Consider the following 20,456-nt stretch of genomic DNA (forward strand, 5'->3'; position numbering starts at 1 on the left):
TTTATGCATAGAAAAGTTCTTTGCAGCTTTACTTAAAATAACTAGAATCTAAATGTCTCAAAATAGAAAAGTGGTTACATTATGTTACGTATGATAGAATATTATTCTACATACTGGAATGTTTTATGTGGTCATTAAGATAATGTTTACAAAAAGTTTGTAATGTTAAGTGAAAAATACAAAGCCCTAAATTGTACATACAAGATGCCATGCATTATTTCAAAAGACTGTAAGAAAACACATCGTGATGTTAATACTGTGTGCTAGTGATGGGCTTACATGGTATTTATTTTCTTATTTATACATTGTATGTTTTCCTTTCCTTTTTGTTTTTGCAATAACTATATCCTCTAATATTTAGGAAAAAATACATAAACTTTATCTGAAAATTCTCTGGATTCTACCCCCTCAAGGTCATGCTGTACGTATTTAGTATCTTTTTGCTCACCTTTCCACAAAAGGACTCCACCAGGAAGGAAAAAATGGATCATTGAAGCAAAAATGTTTGTCCTGTAGAATTTATGTGTTACCCTTTCGGTGATAATCCATGGGCCAGGTAAACATACATGGACAGAGTGCTCCAGACCAACTGCAGAGACCTCCCCCCCCCCCGTCAGGAGATGGGGCGATCGATGTCTGCCCACCTGTCACCCAGTTACTGTGCAGACTGTGTGTTTGGAAGTGTCTTCAAAAAGGTAAAGTAGGGACTTCCCTGGTGGTGCAGTGGTTAAGAATCTGCCTGACAATGCAGGGGACACAGGTTCGAGCCCTGGTCCGGGAAGATCCCACGTGCCGCGGAGCAACTAAGCCCGTGCGCCACAATCACTGAGCCTGCGCTCTAGAGCCCACGAGCCACAACTACTGAGCCTGCGTGCCACAGCTACTGAAGCCCACGCACCTAGAGCCTGTGCTCCGCAACAAGAGAAGCCCCCGCTCCCCGCAACTAGAGAAAGCCCACGCACAGCAACGAAGACCCAACGCAGCCAAAAACAAAAAAAAGAGTAAAGTATTCTGTGAGTGGTGATTTTTTTTTTTGAGGCAAGCGGGATCTTAGTTCCCCCACCGGGGATCAAACCCATGCCCCCTGCAGTGGAAGCAAGCACAGAGTCCTAATGAGTGGCGATATTCTTATTTCTCTCCCTGGTTCTCTCCATCCCAGGTGGGATGAATTATTTTATTGTAGTGATACTGTTGTTGTCATTCCCTATTCGTAATGATAAAACACAATTACGGATAAGAGAGTGTATTTTGTTGCCTTTGGCAAACTTGAAATGGCTTCCTTTCTCTTTTTCTTCCTTCTCCTTTTACTCTTTCATTCTCGCCTCTTCCGTCTTGGTCCCCTCACTGGGCACTGTCCCTTGGGAGAGGGGTTGGCAAATGTGGGCTCTGCTCTTCTTGGTGAGTTGATCGTCATCTTCCATGAGCTCCCACCTCAACGCAGGTGACATCCAAAGCCAGAGCTCCAGCCGCTTCTTGTTCTTTCTTAGGAAGATCTCAAATCTCAACTCGCAGCTTGGAGTTCCTGCTTATGTTCCTAACCCTTTCCACACGCTGCCAGAGAAGTAGAGTCCCTGTCACCAGAGAGGGCTGTCTTCATCGTAACCCACCCAGCATGCACATACGGAGCCCAGGATCACGCAGAGAGCTCTTTGCCTTTTTCTCTGGCTGCTGTTCCATTGGCATCCAGATACCCCTGTGTTAGCCTGGGGGACATTCCTTTCCCTTAGGACCCCTTCCTTCTTTTTTTTTTTTTTTTTTTTGACCCTTACTGCACAGCTTCTGGTATCCTCGAGGGCAGCTCTCACCTGTCAGTGAGAAACACCTGGAAAGCCGGCAACTTTTCTTGAGCAGCCACAGAGCATAACCTGGGTGCCGTAGTACGTGAAAATTGCAACACGTCCTCCTCACGAGAAAGACAAGGAGGAGGAAGGTCACTGAAGTCCCCATCCTGCCCCCCGGTGACGGGTGAGGAGGTACAGAATGATGGAAGAGAGCCCGGCCCTGCTGCCTCGGGTGTGGTCCGCCCAGGGCCGCCCCAGCTCCATCACCGTCCCACGCAGATGCCTGGACGTGTTTGCGTCTTCTCTGCTGGCCAGTCAATGCTCGCATCTTTTCTGTCCCCCTTCCTTAGGCAACAGCTCCCACCTGATTCACTTGGTCACAGGAGGCCAGCTTCGGTTTCCTCCCAGGACTCCTCTTTAGGTGGGAGTCCTGCACGCAAGCTGCATCCTTCCCAAACGCGGCATTCTCCTGGCATTCTCCTAAAACCCTCTCGAGGGCCGATCCTGTTCCAACAAGAAACCACTCTCAGCCTACTTGGGGCCCTACAGGCCATTCCAGCTCCCTGACCTCATTTGCCAGTGCTCTGCTCCCCTGAGCCCCCGGACCAGCAAACGAGGCGCCTCCATCCTCTGTGCACTGGCCCATCTTTTCCCCCTGCTCCAGGCCCTTGTTCATGGGGTCGGCCCTCTGCTTCCAGCTTAACAAACCAGAGGTTGACGGTCGTCCCCCAGCTGGAGCTCAGGACTTTGTCAAATCCCAGATCTCCAGCAAAGGTCTAAGACTAGGGAATGCTAGTCTTAGACTAGCTGCACCGCACGGCATGTGGGATCTTAGTTCCCTGACCAGAGATCAAACCCGTGGCCCCTGCAGTGGAAGTGCAGAGTCTTAACGACTGGATCGCCAGAGAAGTCCCTGTTGGCTTTAATTTTGAATTGGTTTTTAGATTTTAAAAATTGAGAGCTCTGGGCTTCCCTGGTGGCGCAGTGGTTGAGAGTCCGCCTGCCGATGCAGGGGACACGGGTTCGTGCCCCGGTCCGGGAAGATCCCACGTGCCGCGGAGCGGCTGGGCCCGTGAGCCATGGCCGCTGAGCCTGCGCGTCTGGAGCCTGTGCTTCGCAACGGGAGAGGCCACAACAGTGAGAGGCCCGCATATCACACACACACACACAAAAAAAAAAAAAAAAAAAAAAAAAAAAAAAAATTGAGAGCTCTTATACTAAATACCTAGACTTTGGCTTCTCTCACAAAACCCAGTGGATTTAGAAACTTACGCCCGTATTTGTCAGGACAAGTGGCAGGAGCTGAGGGCACCAGCCCCTGTCCAGAAAAATGCAAACTCCACCTTCTCCCTGACAAGGACACTCAGCAGGCCCCGCTTACGGAATGCCCTGCCTGGTTCTGCGGGTACTGAGTTTGTCACTTTTATTCTAGGCCCTTCCCTTCCAGGAAAAAGTTCCTGCAATGCCCTTTCTGTGGCTGTTCCTTCACTTTGCACACCTGGGAACTCACTTCCTCATTGACTTGCTTTGGCCTTGCTCAGATATCGTGTTGCACGTGCTTTTTGGCTGTTTCAGATGTGTATGTTCTGTTTGTCCTTTTAGAGCAATGGTTCTGGATTTTTCAGGATTCCTTGGGGAAATCTGTGAAAAGCTATGGCTCTCCCCAACCCTTACCCCAGATGCACACGTGTGCAGAATTTTGGCTACAATTCCGCAGACTTATGGACCCCTGATGTGCTAGATGATTCTTGGCTGCTGTGTTAGGAACTGCTGGTTTAGGACAAGGACCGTCTTTCCCATAAAACCAATTCAACTCTATGGCATCAGTTCTATGGGGCTCTACAGTGCACGGTGCCACTGAGTATTGCCTGGTGGGTGGATGGCAAGATTGTCCATTAAAATAGTCATTTAAGCTGCCTCTGCCCAGGTCTTGGGGGCACTTGCACTAATTTTTGTCACCCTCGAGTCATTCGAAGAAGACGACGCAGCTGGCTACAGACCCATGGATTCAGGCATCCCAGCTGCCCTTGCATTTGACAAATAACCACAGCCTTCACCTTGTTACGAAAAGAGCACAAATCCAATTAAGAAAGATTTTCCAAAAGAAATCACAGTGTTGATTTCTGCCCTGCTCCCCGCCTCCCTCCACCCCTTTATGTCCTGGAATAATGCTGTGCTGATAGGAACATGGATAAATTAATTACAGCCTGGAATGTTATTTTTGGCTAAGAAAGAACACTAAATCTACACAGAGTGTTTGACATTTGAATACAAGCATAGTCCTTATGTTTAAAAAATATTCCTCAATCCGTCCAGTTTACACTGACATATATCTAATCCTTTTAAATGCTGTGGATTTAAAAATCACAAAGGTAACAATATGCTGGCTGTTCTACTCGGCCAAAGAACAAGGAGACGCAGGAGTGAGATTAGCATCTCTTCAGTTCTTTGCATGTCTGAGATTATTTCAGTGTACCTCCAATTCCTGATAACACAGAAGCACTCTTGTGGCCAAAGTGCCTGAAATGGAAATGCATTGGCAAGCCTGAATTTAAAACCAGTGCAGGCAGCCTTTCTGGGAATGTGTGTGAAGGTCACTTTTTTTTTTTAGAAACGGACTGTCCACAGCCATTGTCATGGTTTCTGTGTTATTTCAACCAGGACCTCAGCCTGGAAGTCTGGATTCATGTGGGTTTCTGCAGTTCCTCCACAAGGATTGAAGGAAAAAGTGAAGAAATCAGGGATGATTTCCGGCATGACTCAAAAGAGAATGAGAGGAAAAATATTCAAAGGAAATCTTGAGAAAAGCAAATTCCAAAATATTGGGTTGGCCAAAGAGTTCATTTTTAAGTGCAAAATTTGTAAACAGTGAAAAGATTTTGATAACAGTTTTTGTTTATTAATTTTTTAAATTGTCGTTTATTTTATTTAAAAAATTTTTTGAAGTAAAGTTGATTTATAATATCGTGTTAGTTTCAGGTGTACAGCACACTGATTCAGTTATATTTATATATTCTTTTTCAGATTCTTTTCCCTTACAGGTTATTACAAAATACTGAGTATAGTCCCCCGTGCTAGATAGTAGGTCCTTGTTGGTTGATAACAATCTTGATTTTTCAAACTGAATCCTTATTCTAAGTAGTGTTCTAGTTTAAACTCAGATCCCTTTCCTTACAATTTTTCCCAATAAATAAATCTTTTCCGTGGATGACTAGTCAGTTCAATTCAGTATTTGTTGAGTTCCTCTATGGGTAGGTTGTAGAGCACCCAATCAAATGTATGTTCAAATTCACCCATCTGGGGCTTCCCTGGTGGCGCAGTGGTTGAGAGTCCGCCTGCCGATGCAGGGGACACGGGTTCGCGCCCCGGTCCGGGAGGATCCCACATGCCGCGGAGCGGCTGGGCCCGTGAGCCGTGGCCGCTGAGCCTGCGCGTCCGGAGCCTGTGCTCTGCAACGGGAGAGGCCACAATAGCGAGAGGCTCGCGTACAGAAAAAAAAAAAAAAAAAAAAAAAAAAAAAAAAATTCACCCATCTTGCAGATTCAAGCTAAAATACCCTTTCTCTTGCTAACCTCCCCCATGTCCCCACCAACACACACAAAGACTTTCTGGCAGAAATGATCTTCTCTGTCTGCTGGGGACCGCTGTGCAGGTTCCAACAGCACCAGGGGGTCACCTATGACTACGCCCTCCACCCCCAACAGTGATCTCAGGACTTCTTTTCATTTCTGAAGCCCCTGCCAAAGGCCAGTCTGTATCGACTTTTACCAGGAATCTGACAAGAGTTTCTGGGCTGATGTCATGGCCCAGTCCAACCCTCTTCATCCATCCTTGCGCGGTCCACTCCACCACTCTTCATTTTCTGCCTCACGTGTCAGTAATCAATGACCATGTTGGCTGTCCTCCAGCAGTAAGCTCTACCAAGGGACAGGCTCTACCAAGGGACTTGCCTTTCAGTCATCTACTATGATCAGCAAGGAGCTTGGCACGTGCAAAGAGATTCCTAGATATTTCTTGAGTGGAAAACAAGTTGCTCATCTATGCGTGATTTGGGGGATGCCCCTTTCTGGACCAGTCATGGACCGGACCATACCACCTGGTGGTGTCTGAGCACGACAGCGCCTCAGTGAACATTTGCTGAATTGAACTGAATTGAATTGAATTTTGGAGCATGGAAATTTGTACTAGAAAGGTAAATGGGAGGAATAAGTGGGAATGACACTATTTAATTAAAATCCAGTGCCGTGACAGCAGATCAGACATTTTCTCCTCTGATACTATTCTTGAAATTACAAAATGCTCAAGGTATAAAAAGCGCTGAAAAATTGGTCAAGGGAATTGTCTTTAATGAATGCCACGATCGTTCAGTGTTCTATTTCTCTTGGCTGCAAGAATGAGTAAAAAGTAAAATCGGGTTGGGCTCTGGGGGAACAGGCTCTGCAGGTAACCAGCTATTCCCTAAACCTGAACTAAAACACTTGAACTCTCTGTTTCTTGTTTTGCTCATTTGTCACTTGGGGTGATAGGAATACCTGCTCTATCTGACTCATTGTATTGGCATCATGAAGTAAAATAGTTTCTTTAAATCCCTGTGAGACAAGGCAGTAAATGGAAAATAAGAAAGATAGCGAAGAGTGTTTTGAACAAGCCAGCCCAATGAGTTCTTGCTTTGATCCATCTTTTAGCCTGAACACAAAGCCATGACAGATAAGGTATAAAAATAGAAAGCTAAAAAGAGATATCTGGCTCGACAGAGGCAGAAGAAAACTCCTGGAAGCCTCTGACCCAGGGGGCTCTTTGTCTAAAATCAGCAGGGAGTTTGGCTCCTATGGGATAAACCCAAGACACAAACACCCAAGATGGCAGACAGGAACTAAGTACATTGCTTGAGTCAAGAACTGGGGTGGGAGCCCTATGGCTTTCCATTGCCTGGAGACCAATATTTTAGAAGAATGAGAGTCTAGGAATGTGAGGCTGGAGACCCAAATCCCAGCCAAAAACTGAGCCTAGTCACATGCTGGCCTCATGATGGCATGGATGTCCCCACAACCACGATGGGACAGAAACCCCAAACTGCCTTTATAAAATCTGGTCCAGGATGAAGTCACAGAGTCCAGGTGAAAGCGATCACAAAATGATCATCAGGGAAAAGCTCATTGGGTGGGGTGGAGGCAGGTGAGCGGAAAAATGAAAAGAATAAAAACGAAAACCCACTCAAAATGAGCCTAAAAATCAAAACTCTAAAACATGTGACGAAATATAATATGAAGGACAGTCACAAATCCTTGACTCATTTTATGAAGCTAGAACACTCATACCAAACCAGATAAAAAAGGACAAAAAAGGAAAATCACAAGCCAATATCACTTCTGAAAATAGATGCAGAAATGCTAGATACAGTATTAGCAAACTGAATCCAGCAATTCTAAAATAAGCACTATATCACAATAGACATAGGTTTATCCGGGAATGCCAGGTTGGCTTAACACAGGATAATATGAGAAAAACAGTGGGTGTAATTAACATGTTAGTAGTATTAATATTAATATTATGATGCGATGGTTAATTTTATGTGTCAAGTTGACTGGGCCACATGGTGTACAGATAACTGTTCAAACACTATTCTGGGTGTTTCTGTGAGGTTGTTTTGGGATGAGATTAACATTTAAATCTTTAGACTGAATAAAACAGATTGCCCTTCCCCAAGGTGGGTGGGCTTTACCCAATCAGTTGAAGACCTGAACAGAAGAAAAGACTGACTCTCCCGTAAGTAAGAGTAAGTGAGGATACTTCTGCCTGACAGCCTTTGAACTAGGGTGTCAGCTCTTCCCAGTTCTACTGCTATTGGCTCTTCCATGGCAGCATCTGTCAGAAGGGAGCACAGCATCCATTCCCAGGGCCTGAGATCCACACCTACCAAAAGTGGTCTAAGCAGAGGAGAAATTGGTTCCCTTGACTCCTAGAAAACATCCTCCTGCCACTTCAGAGGAAAAGTCCTCTCCCAGCACGGTTTATGTGTCTCAGAACCAGCAGAATCACTTCCTGGTGATTTAAGACTAGGCACTCAAAAAAGGTCTGAAGACTTCAATTCAGAACTTTCCAGTTGCTCTTGGGGCATTATAAAGTGAAATCATACCAAGGTTCCAGGTTACCAAACTATGCAGCGACATGGAGGTAGGAGCGTTAGTGCAGCGACACGGAGGTAGGAGCGTTAGTGCAGCGACACGGAGGTAGGAGCGTTAGTGCAGCGACATGGAGATAGGAGCGTTAGTGCAGCTGCAGAGCAATGATCCGTGCCTCCTCTGTGCAGAATTGCCAGCAGGGAGGGAACATTTGAGTACATAAACAAAGAGAGCACAGACCCATGTAATATGTGAACTTTTTCATCTGCACAAAAACATCTAGAATATTCTTTAAAAGAAAAAAATGCTGCCCTGTGTGCACCGCGGCGGCACGGGCACCCTCCCTTTCCGGGAGTGAGGCGCTGTGAGGAAAGCAGAAGCGAGCGGACTCCACGGGCAGCGAGGCGCTGCCCCAGCCCAGCCTCCGTCGCCTTCGGCGCTGCCGTCGTGTGGGCCTGGGTTCCTCAGCACACCCCGCTCCAGCAGCCCCAGAGCCTGTCCCCAGTCCTTCGGAAGCCCCGGCGACAGCCCGGGCCCTCGGCGGGGAGGATGACGGAGCTGCAGTCTGCACTGCTACTGCAAAGGCAGATGGCAGAAAGCAACAAAAATCCAGTGGAAGGCTTCTCAGCAGGTTGAATACGTGACAATGATCTCTACTGATGGAAAGTCATTATTGGTCCTCCAGATACACTTTATGAAGGCGGGGTTTTTCAGGCTCATCTCACTTTCCCAAAAGATTATCCCCTTAGGCCTCCTAAAATGAAATTCATTTCAGAAATCTGGCACCCAAATGTTGATAAAAATGGCGATGCACGCATTTCTATTCTTCACGGGCCAGGGGAAGATAAATATGGCTATGAAAAGCCAGAGGAACACTGGCTGCCTATTCACACCGTGAAAACCGTCATGATCAGTGTCATTTTTATGTTGCCAGATCCTAATGGAGATTCACCTGCTAATGTTGATGCTGCAAAAGAATGGAGGGAAGACAGAAATGGAGAATCCAAAAGGAAGGTTGCCCGCTGTGTAAGAAAAAGCAAGAGACTGCTTTTGAGTGACATTTATTCAACAGCGGTAACATCACTCATGTCAGGGTCTCCGACTGAGAAACATGGCCCTGTATTTCCTGCACTCAACCCACCTATTGCTGGACTTCTGTTGTAACAATTCGGCAAACACTGGCTGGAACTGGGCTGCAATAAAACATGTCAGTATCAATGCTGACAAGAGCCTTACAGATGATTACGCATTTTGAATTCTAAAGAACTGTTTTAACCTTCAGGAAGAATTGTAAAGACCTGTACATAGCACAACATGATCCGGAAAATATATATACTGTTCATGTACATCCACAAACACACCTTGTGCCCAATAATGCTTTCTTGTAGTAAAATAAGAATCATGTAAATTCTAAAAAGCTTTTAGCAGGTTTTCTTTCCCTATTCATTGTTTCCTATCAGTTTTAAAAGACTCCTTAAAGCATGTCAGATAAAAACCAATTAGGATTAAAAGTTTCTATTTAATTTCCTTTAAACTCTTGAGGCTTCATTTAACTCTTTTCACTTACTAAACGTTGTATCTTCTTTGTTTTGACACACTTCCCTTTGCTTTTATCTCTTCTGTCTACCAGGAAGTTTTCAAATCATTTAGTGCAAATACTGAAACACTCAATAAGCAACTACTTGATTTTTAATGATGACTTCAGAGGAATGGTTGTCACTAGGTGCTTTGTCCCTATTGTATTACACTTGCATCTATCCCTTGGATTGGATATTTCAATAGCGTGTTTTCGTTGTTGAGAGCTCTTGAATTCAGTCATTATCCCCAAGAACTAAAAAGAGTTGGTTCTGAATTCAATTCAGATTTTAAATTATTGAAATGTACCCCAAACAGTGAAAAATTCTGATTTGGTTTTATTTTTGCCCTCAGTTACCTAATGTGAATATTGGATGAATAAATCATGCACAGCTACAGGCTTTCTACTTAACTTCTGGGTTTGCTATTTAAAATGCTGTTTACCCACATACCCTCTTCCTCAGCCCTTCATATCTCTTTGCCTCTATTCTCTATACTGCAGATTTTTCTCACCTATTGTACAAAGAAATTGCGATGTATATTTTCATGTGATTTGATTTTGGAATTCTGTCACCTTATGTAGTGAGTTCTTCCAAAATACAATTTTTTTCCAATTAAAAAAAAAGAAAAAAAATGCTGATTATTTTTTGCCCTGTAGAAAGTTACAATTGTTTTTACCAAGAGTCTACATGGGGCTTGATTTATGCTCCATGCATTGGCTGGAACATGGATTAGAGACTTGATAGAAAAATAAATCCTGTTTCTTATTTTTTAAAAAAGTTATGCATCCATAATAAATACATAGTCAATAAACCTTCTTATATCTGAGAACCAAAAAACCAATATATGTCTACTTAACTCATTGGTTGAAGAAGTAAACATAGTGGAAACAATAAGATATTAAATGACATAGAGTGCTATATATGAAAACCTCTGGGTTCATAAAGTGGTTCTTAGAGGTAAATTTATAGCATTAAATACATTTTTTAAAAGAAAAACAATATGAATAAATGAAACTTAACTCAAAAAGCAAAAGATGACGGACTTCCCTGGTGGTCCAGTGGTTAAGACTCCATGCTCCCAACTCCAGCGGGGCATGGGTTTGATCCCTGGTCAGGGAACTAACCTGGGGCAAAGGCTTGATCCCTGGTCAGCATCCCACATGCTGCACAGCGTGGCAAAAAACGAAAACAAGCAAACAAAAAACTGAGATAAACTAAAGAAAGTAGAATAAATTAAAATTTAAGCCAAGAACAGAAATTAACAAAAAAGAGAACAAAGAAAAATAGAAAGGATCAACTAAATGAAAAGCCACTCGAGAAACATAATTTGAATATTTAGATGAAATATTTCTCCAGAAAAAAAGAAATTCCCAAAGTTAATTCATAAATAAATACAATTTCAGCAGAAAGCTAGAATCTATAAAAAGATATCAATTCCGTGAATAGATTTAGTAGTAGATTAGACATAGCTAAAGAAAGAGTTCATGAATTAGAAGAAATAGGTTAAAAATATCTAGAGTGAAGCACAAGGAAAAAAAAATAATGGAAAGTACAAAAAAGGAGTATAAGAAATATAGGGGAAAGGACTAACACAAGTGCAGCTGGAGTCCTAGAAGTAGAGAAGAAAGTAAATGGAGCAGAAGAAATATTTGGAGGGGTAGAGATTGAGAATTTCCCAAAACTGATTTCAAAAAATCAAGCCACGGATTAAAAAAATATTAAAAACATCAGGCAGAATTACTTCAAAGAAAGTCACCTGTAGGCACATCATAATACAAATGCAGCAAACAAAAGACAAAGAGAACATCTTAAAATGAGATGGGGGGAAAAAAAGATACATAACTTAAAGAATCACCAATAAAATATATGTCTTATTTCTCAAAAGGAATGATAGAATCTCCCCCTCCAAAAAAAAAAAAAAAAAATGACATTTTCAAAGTGCTGAAAGAAAATAACTGCCAACCTAGAATTCTATACCCGCTGAAAATATCCTTTAAAATTGAAAGCAAAATAAAGATTTTAATAATTCAAGGAGCATGTTGTAATCTCTGGTGTTGTCACTAAAATAATAAGGAAAGAATGCATAGATAATAAATTAATTATGGGGAAATATTAAATAAAAACTTCAGTAATCCAAAAAAGGAAAGAAAAGGAACATAGACAAGTGAAACTAACAGAAAATAATTATTTAGATGGTAGATTTAAACCCAAATTCATCAGTAATTATATTATATATAAAAGACAGAATACTTCAATTAAAAGACAAGGATTAGCAGTAAGGATAAAAACATAAAGCCTGCTATATGTGCTTTATAAGAGACACCTTTTAAATATAAGGGTACAGAAATGCTAAAAGCAAAAGAACAGAAAACAATGTGCCATGCAAACACTAAACAAAATAAAGTTGGCATAAGTATGCTAATAACTGACAAAATAGACTAAAGCATATTAGAGATAAGGAGAAGCATTTTATAATAACAAGACTCAATTCATCAGAGATATAAAAATTCTATATTTGTATGTACTAAATATATCATCAGTTTATAAAGCAAAAATTGTAGAAAAAAAAGAAGGAAAAGACAAATCTATGAACAGGGTGGGATTTTAACACACTTTTTTTTTTTTTTTTTTTTGCTGTACGCGGGCCTCTCACTGCTGTGGCCTCTCCCGTTGCGGAGCACAGGCTCCGGACGCGCAGGCTCAGCGGCCATGGCTCACGGGCCTATCCGCTCCGCGGCATGTGGGATCTTCCCGGACTGGGGCACGAACCCGTGTCCCCTGAATTGGCAGGCGGACTCGCAACCACTGCGCCACCAGGGAAGCCCTTAACACACTTTTATCAGGAACTGATTAAACAAACAAACCAACTGTGGTGCCTCCATACAATGAAATATTATTCAGCAATAAAAAGAATGACTATCAAACCATGAAAAGACATGAAGGAAAGGTAAATGCATATTGCCAAGTAAAGGAAGTCTGTATGAAAAGGGTACATATAGCATGATTCCACTTATATGACACTCTGAAAAATGTAAAACGGTAGACACAGTAAAGTGATCAGTGGTTTCCAGGGTTCAGGAGGAAGTGGGGAAGGATGAATAACACAGGGGATTTTTAGGGCAGTAAAATTGTTGTAATGTAAGTTTTTAGGGCAGTAAAATTACAGTAATCGTGGGTACAAGATACTATGCATCTGTCAAAATCTATAGAACAAAGAGTGAAATTTGATGACTGCAAAGTTTTTAAAAAATCATTTAAGAAGTTGGGGGAACTCAGGAAGGAATGCAGACTGTGACAAGAGAAGTTAACTAGTTAACTTTCTTTTTTTATAATTTTATTTTTGGCTGCATTGGGTCTTCGTAGCTGCACGCAGGCTTTCTCTAGTTGTGGCGAGCGGGGGCTACTCTTCGTTGCGGTGTGTGGGCTTCTCATTGCAGTGGCTTCTCTTGTTGCAGAGCACGGGCTCTAGGCGCGCAGGCTTCAGTAGTTGCGGCGTGCGGGCTTCAGTAGTTGTGGCACGCAGGCTTCAGTAGTTGTGGCTCGTGGGCTCTAGAGCGCAGGCTCAGTGGCCATGGCTCACGGGCCCAGCCACTCTGCGGCATGTGGGATATTCCAGGACCAGGGCTCAAACCTGTGTCCCCTGCATTGGCTTGCGGATTCTTAACCACTGCGCCACCAGGGAAGCCCTAACTTGTTAACTATTGCAGTTCTCAAGTTAACTATTACAAACATGAAACAACCTCAGTGAAGGGGATGGGTAGGTGGGGTGGGGAGAGGTGTTGACCTAAGTGTCTTTGGAAATGAGTGAGATCTCTAAGACTAAAGGCAAAAGGAACTGCATATGAGCTCTGTACACTAGTGGATAAAGCTGTTTCCCATGGGGAACTGGTTAACAATTCTGATACAGCTATAAATGTATACTAGACTGGAGCAATCACATCAACGTATGGCTGATGGTGGAGCCAGGTTTCTCAGTATTCGAATGGGAGTTTATGGATAAACAAGGGTAGGATCCATGTAGTAATGGATTTGAGATATCAATACGAACTCATGCTTTGCTTAATATAGATACAGATGGTTACATATACAAGGGCTTATAGTTACACTATATACACATCACTTAGTACACATATATTTTTTGCTCTGTCATCGGAGAAGTCTAACAAGAAATGACACCCCAGTATCAACAAGCATGGCGTAATACCCAAATTTTGGTTTCTAACACCGTTCTCCAATAAGATGAACCAGGGCTCCTTGGAGAAATGGCTGATTCGAAGACTAGGCAGGACATACACAAGATGAGCCTGGATAACTTGGTAGTCCCTGAAAGTGAGGAAGAGCTCAATGCAAAACAAAATAAAACATCGACCGGTATGTCAAAGGACAAAGGACCACAGTAGCCCATTGTAAGAGTTCCAGGGGTCAAAGGATTATAACCCAGAAAATAAAGTAAATGTCCACAAGTCCATACTGATGTCAATAAGTGATTGAATAAATCAGTAAATGAGGAAGAAGAGACAAATCTCCCATACAGAAGAATTCCAAGGAATTTATGTAGATACTCTGCCTCCAAGGAGAGGGAGTAAAACTCCTCACTCTGTAAGTGAGGGCTGTGCATAATGACCTCCTTCCAAACTGTACATCATAGAAAGGGAGAGAAAAGGAGTCACTTTACAGGGGATAAACCGGACAAACGCTACCTCCAGCAGGTGACTAAGGCCACCATCAACAGTCGTCAATAATGTTGGCAGTACATATGCTTGCTATGGTGTCATGAAAACAGCACCTCACCTGTGTGGTCTGGCTCCCACCAACCTAAACCCCAGTCTTGTCATGAGAAAAACACCAGGCAAATCCCAATATTGGGGCACCGTACAAAATACCTGACCAGACCTCATAGAAACTCTCAAGGGCATCGAAAGAGGCAAAGTCTGAGAAGCTGCTACAGCCACCAGGAGCATAAAGAGGCCTGACAACTAATGTCATGTGGGAGCCTGGAACAGAAAAAAAGAGCATTAGGTAAAGATTAAGAAAATCGAAATGAATTATGAACTTTTGATAATAAGGTATCGATATTGGCTACATTAGTATGTACCATACTAACGTAAGAGGTTAGTGATAGGGGAAACTGGATGAGGTATATAGGAACTCTCTGTACTATCTTCCCAATTTTTCTGACAGTCTACAATGGTTCTAAAAGTAAAGTCTATTAAAGGGAAAATTTTAAGTGAACAGACTACCTCTATGCAAAAAACATAGATGAATCTCTCGAATATGAAGTTGAGCCAAAGAAGTCAGACACAAGTCTACAAACTCTGATTCCTTCCATACAGAGTTCTTAAACTGGCAACTATGGCGTGAGAAGTTAGGAAAATGTTTTCTCTGGGGAAGTGGAGCAGGTGATGGCCACGTGATGTCATGTGAGGGCTTCTGGGGTATAATTAATATGCAATATCTTAATCCAGTTTGTGGTCACATGGATATGTTTACTTTATTGAAATGGATTGAGCTGATGCTCATTATTTGTCTACTTTTCTGTACACCTCAATAAACCTCAGTGATGGGGTTTCCCTGGTGGCACAGTGGTTGAGAGTCTGCCTGCCGATGTGGGGGAACGCGGGGTTCGTGCCCCGGTCCGGGAAGATCCCACGTGCCGCGGAGTGGCTGGGCCCGTGAGCCATGGCCGCTGAGCCTGCGCGTCCGGAGCCTCTGCTCCTCAAGGGGAGAGGCCACAACGGTGAGAGGCCCGCGTACCGCAAAAAAATAAAATAAAATAAAATAAACCTCAGTGATGGAAAGAAAACAAGGATGCATGAAGAATGAATCAGAATACGTTTCCACATGGGTAAACATAAAAAACAATGTTGAATTTTTGGGCTTCCCTGGTGGCGCAGTGGTTGAGAGTCCGCCTGCCGATGCAGGGGACACGGGTTCGTGCCCCGGTCCGGGAAGATCCCACGTGCCGTGGAGCGGCTGGGCCCGTGAGCCATGGCCGCTGAGCCTGCGCGTCCGGAGCCTGTGCTCCGCAACGGGAGAGGCCACAACAGTGAGAGGCCCACATACAGCAAAAAAAAAAAAAAAAAAAACACAATGTTGAATTTTTAAAGTAATTTGCCAAATAATGCCTAAAATATACCAATTTAAAAAACAAACCATCAGTAAAACAAACTATATCTTACTTACAGGCTTATAAAATTTCGTCTAAGTACAAAAACACACATGAGATTATAAATAGTAAACTCATGATAGCAGTTGCCTCCGCAGAGGGAAGACGGAAATAAAATGAAGGAGTGGGGTGTGGAGGGTCTTTATAATGTTTTATAAATATGAAATATCTGGAATACATGTTGTAAGATGTAAAGTTGTGATATAGTTGGGTTCAGCTATGTGGGTAATCATGATTTTAACCTCTGTTCTTTTCCCTAGTACACTTGCATATATTTGTACATATATATACAGAGAGAGAGAGAAAGGTGTATAAGAACATGCAAGCAATACCATATAGAACAATAACAACCTAGGAGAATTAATAAGTATTTTGTGATCAATACTTGGCCTCAGTGTTTCTGAGGATGAATGGATGCGTAAATCTTTTGCAATATGGAAACTTTTGGCTTTTTTTTATGAAGAGCCTAACTCAAAGATTAATTACCTTTACGTTTCACCACCGCCTTGTTAATAACATATCTTTCATGAAATGTAATCTCAAATTTTCCTAGAAGATAAATTACATCTGCTGACAAGGCTCTTTAGAACCACTGGGAACAGTCAGATATTGGAGGTCGATGAGAAAGCAACCCAGCTGCTTGTTCATGCACTCTGCAGACTGACCATGTGAGATATGATGGGGTCTGAACTCGGCTGGTAGCAGAGGAGTGGGGGAGGGGAGAACAACAAACAAATAGAGAGAAACGTTTTGAGGCTGAGCTCTCAGAAGTCGCTGAATGGCTCTGAATAATGTGGCAGAGCCCAGGACTCCAACGGATGAGAAGAGGAATCTAAGACGTCAGCTAGGGTTGATAGCAAAGTTTGAGTGGCTGCATGGAGGTTGGTGTCATGAACTGAGATGGTGAAGATGAGGGAGAAATTTAGGAAGTTTGTCTTTTGAACATGGGAAATTTGGGATGCCTTTCAAAGTCTGAGTCTAGAAGTGGGTGCTTGTATATTGAATTTGAAGCTCGGTGAGCAATCAGGCAGGAGATATACACTTGGTCGACATCAGCATACTGACAGTACTTCATGCCAGGGGACTTGATGAGACCCCCATGGAGAAAGCGTGGCTAGGGAAGAGAGGTCTGAGGTTCAAGTCTGGAGACATTCCAGGGATTCGAGTTTCACAGAGGAGTGTGGAACCAAATAAGGAAGACAGAGGCTATTCCAGAGCTCTCTGCAGCAAGGCAGTTGGCCACCATCGCTTGCATTTTGGCAGAGACTCCAAGGCAGGCAGAAGAGCGGGAAGACCTCATAGTGGAAGAAAGGGACGGCTTCAGTGTCCCTGATTCGAGGCTGTGGGCCTGAGGGAGCTGGAGGTGGGGTAATTAGAGCGGGGCATCCTACCTGAATGCTTAGGGTGCATATTTGGCTTTCTCTGTTGGCCTTAAGTTGGAAGCGGGGACAAAAACTGGAAAGCTGTCAGTTATTAAGTCCGGGCCATTGGGGTCAGTTGTTGCAGAAGTTATTGATGAACTTCCTGTATTGTTACTGGAGATGGAAGTCTAGCTGCCTACACGTTGGACTGACAGCAGGCTGGCTTCCTGGGCTGGTTACTGTAGTCAAGGGGTTGGTTTCCTGGACAGGTTGCTGCAGATTGTGGGTCAGAGTTCTCTTTTTGTATATGATCTGACTATTGTCCATTTGCATATTCAGTCTCTCCGGAGAGTAAAGCAGAAGAGGAGACTAAGAGGGAACAGCAAGAGGTAGGAGGAAGAGCAAGGAAAAACACCATCCTGGAGTAGAGCGGGTAGCCGGGAAGGCGGAAGTGCGGGGGCTTCCGGTCGGCGTGAGCAGCGTGCGGTGTCTGAGTTCCTGGGTTTTCTCAGCTTTCCAGGTAAAATATGGCTAAAAGTTTACGGAGTAAGTGGAAAAGGAAGATGCGTGCTGAAAAGAGAAAAAAGAATGCCCCAACGGAGCTCAGCAGACTTCAAAGTATTCTTAAAGTAGATGGTGATGTTTTAGTGAAAGACGTTCAAGAGATAGCAACTGTGGTGGTACCCAAACATTGTCATGAGAAAACGCAATGTATGGTGAAAGATGAAACAGATGACATGAAAATGGAGACTGATATTAAGAGAAACAAAAAGACTCTCCTAGACCAGCATGGGCAGTACCCTGTATGGATGAATCAGAGGCAAAGAAAAAGGCTGAAAGCAAAGCAAGAGATAAAGAAAGGAAAAAGCAAAGCAAAAGCCATCAAGGCAGCAAAGGGTTTGGCCTGGTAGACCCTTAACAATTTGAAAAATGCCGCATGGGACAGGTCTTTGATTAGAATGTATACATTGATTTCAGCTTCCACCAAATGGAAACTTTGTTTCCATTTTTTAACTTGGCCCTTTTCTTCAATTCAAGCCCAACGTAACTCCTCAAATTTGTCTTGGTAACTTGAATAAAATATTTTCTTTGATGAATGAAAGCTACACTGATATTTTAATTGAATGCTATCCAATATGCAGGGATTATCAGACATCAGAATTCTCTCGAGTATTAATGTGGTTGTAATCATTCAGTCTTAGGAAAGATGAAACAATATTATACTGACACATTTGAGCTAACTCAGATTTAACATAAATTATATGTCATGTGAAAATATGTCAGTGGATCGTATAAGCAGTACTTGTTTGGAGTTTTGATTTTGTATAATTCAGAATAAAAGATACTCTGTCTAGAAAAAAAGAAAAAGAAAAACACCATCCTGGGAGCCAGGAAAATAAAGTGTCTCCAGAAGGAGGGAGCGGATAACTAGCAAGGGTCGCCGAAATGTCTGATAAGAGGAAAATGCAAAAGGAGATCGAGGTTTTCCAGATGAAAAAGAGATGCAACCATCATTCTTGCTGAATTCTCACACAGAAGAAACCTTTTCCTGTGGCAATGGTTGGAAACAGGAACAGGATGAATCAGGAAGAGAAGATACCAGTCAGTCCCTGCAGGTGGCAGCTTACATCACTGCGGAGGACTGAGCAGCAAACACCGTCCCCTGCTGGGAAGAAATACTGGCTGATTAGCTCACACCTGAGATTCCCGTGAACCTCAGCCCACTCCCAGGACTTAAGCCCCACACTAAAGGCTCTGTTGTTCCATTTTAGGGAATTCTGCTGCCAAGTAGATTGGGAAACTGGTCATTCTCCTTCACAGACTGTTAGAAACAAGGCAAAGAAAACTGAAGACAGCAGTCCCGGGTTTAATCTCCAGCATTCCCTCCCAGGAATCTGCCACAAGAATGTTAAACACGGGCTTCCCTGGTGGCGCAGTGGTTGAGAATCCGCCTGCCGATGCAGGGGACGCGGGTTCGTGCCCCGGTCCGGGAAGATCCCACGTGCCGCGGAGCAGCTGGACCCGTGAGCCATGGCCGCTGAGCCTGCGCGTCCGGAGCCTGTGCTCCGCAACGGGAGAGGCCACAACAGTGAGAGGCCCGCGTACCGCAAAAAAAAAAAAAAAAAAAAAAAGAATGTTAAACACGAGAAGAAATTGTTCAATGATGCTTTTCACTATCATGAATTCGGTTTTCCTATACCTACGTAATGTAACCATGTTACAATAACACGTACAATTGAGAACACATAAAATTGTGGGCTGCAGCGTATGTGACCTTCCTCTGATTGGCTGGTGGTGAGGTAACAGGCTGGCGTTCAGCCTTCTGTTTCCAACCGATCTGGGGTCCTCATGGGCGAGGGCCTTGGTTCCAATGGGTGAACTTAGAGGCATATTGCCATGTATATCCCCCAGGAGGAACCAGGACCCTGCCCCATCCCTGCACTATGGTTTCTTGACTGCCTTTCCTTTGTTCCTGCATGGCCTCATTCCTCTAATTAATGACTGTTTGAATCTGCCCTTTGGAACTCAGGGAAGGTCTAAGAAGAGGCTGAAACCATTTTCCTACACACAAGAAATGGGGGACACAGAAAGGCTTTTGTACTCGGGAGGGTCCCACAGGGTCCTGCTGGGTTTCATCCTGTCTGGATTATAAGGATCTTGACTCATCTCTAGCTCCATCGTTTTGCCCTGTATTGGGCACCTAGCAGGTACTCAAAAGCTGTTCAGAGATGAATGAATGAATGAATGAATTCAGGTGCAGAAACTAGCCTGAGGGTGGTTTGCCCATTTGACAAAGTCACCCAGCTTGTTAGTTTCTCATCTCTTTGAACCAACCAGGAATAAAGACCAAAACTCAGATTGGCTTTTTCATTTCAGGGCATGTCCTGTCCTTCATACAGGTGTAGACTTCCCATGGAGTTTCTGTTGTTGGTCACTCCTAATAATCCCTAGTGGCTACCTGGGTGGAGCTCACATTGTGCCACAATGAGGAAAACCCATGCCCCGCCCCACCCCATCCCCTGTACTCACTCACCTGACCCCACCCGATGACCTGGTCCCTCCGTCAATCAACAAGAGGACATTGAGGCCACACTGTCGATTATTCTCATCCGAGACAAGTGAAGTGCAAAGAGTTGTTAAGGGCACTGGCCTGAGACTGGAACTCAGCCAAGGCTGGTCAGATGACCACACGATCAGAGGTCACAATACTCCTTATTAAGCCAGGCAGTTTGCCTTAAGAAAGGTGGCTCTAGAATTTCTGAGTTTTCCATACAATCTCCCCATGGCTACTGTCAGGCATGGGTGAGGTTCTCATCTTCCAAAGTCTCCTCCTTTAGAAAACCACCTGCTTTACTTTAAGGGAAGTACATCCTTACAAAAAGTGAGCTCTTTGGGGTTCCAGAATTTCAACATATGCCACCAAACTCTTTCCTTCGCTCTGAAATTTT

General features: G+C 43.6%; 1 protein-coding gene and 2 pseudogenes across 8 annotated transcripts in view; all 3 read left to right on the forward strand.

Annotated features, from left to right (window-relative positions):
* Nucleotides 1–20,456, forward strand: part of SMIM11 (small integral membrane protein 11) — a 110,001-nt gene that overhangs the window by 73,405 nt on the left and 16,140 nt on the right. For 2 of the 8 annotated variants that reach the window (XM_067035051.1, XM_067035056.1), the window contains one exon: nt 17,347–17,432. The exons of 5 other annotated variants lie outside the window; for them this stretch is intronic. The gene's annotated coding sequence lies outside the window, so the exon portion shown is untranslated. Of the gene's footprint in view, nt 1–8,837; nt 9,321–17,346; nt 17,433–20,456 lie in introns of those variants that run through there. One more of the 8 variants, XM_067035049.1, reaches the window with a different exon arrangement.
* Nucleotides 8,398–9,320, forward strand: LOC131757197 (ubiquitin-conjugating enzyme E2 G1 pseudogene; annotated as a pseudogene).
* On the forward strand, nt 17,535–17,918 carry LOC131757192 (protein LLP homolog pseudogene; annotated as a pseudogene).

Source organism: Kogia breviceps, chromosome 5 (assembly GCF_026419965.1).
Source record: "Kogia breviceps isolate mKogBre1 chromosome 5, mKogBre1 haplotype 1, whole genome shotgun sequence".
NCBI lineage: Eukaryota > Metazoa > Chordata > Mammalia > Artiodactyla > Physeteridae > Kogia > Kogia breviceps.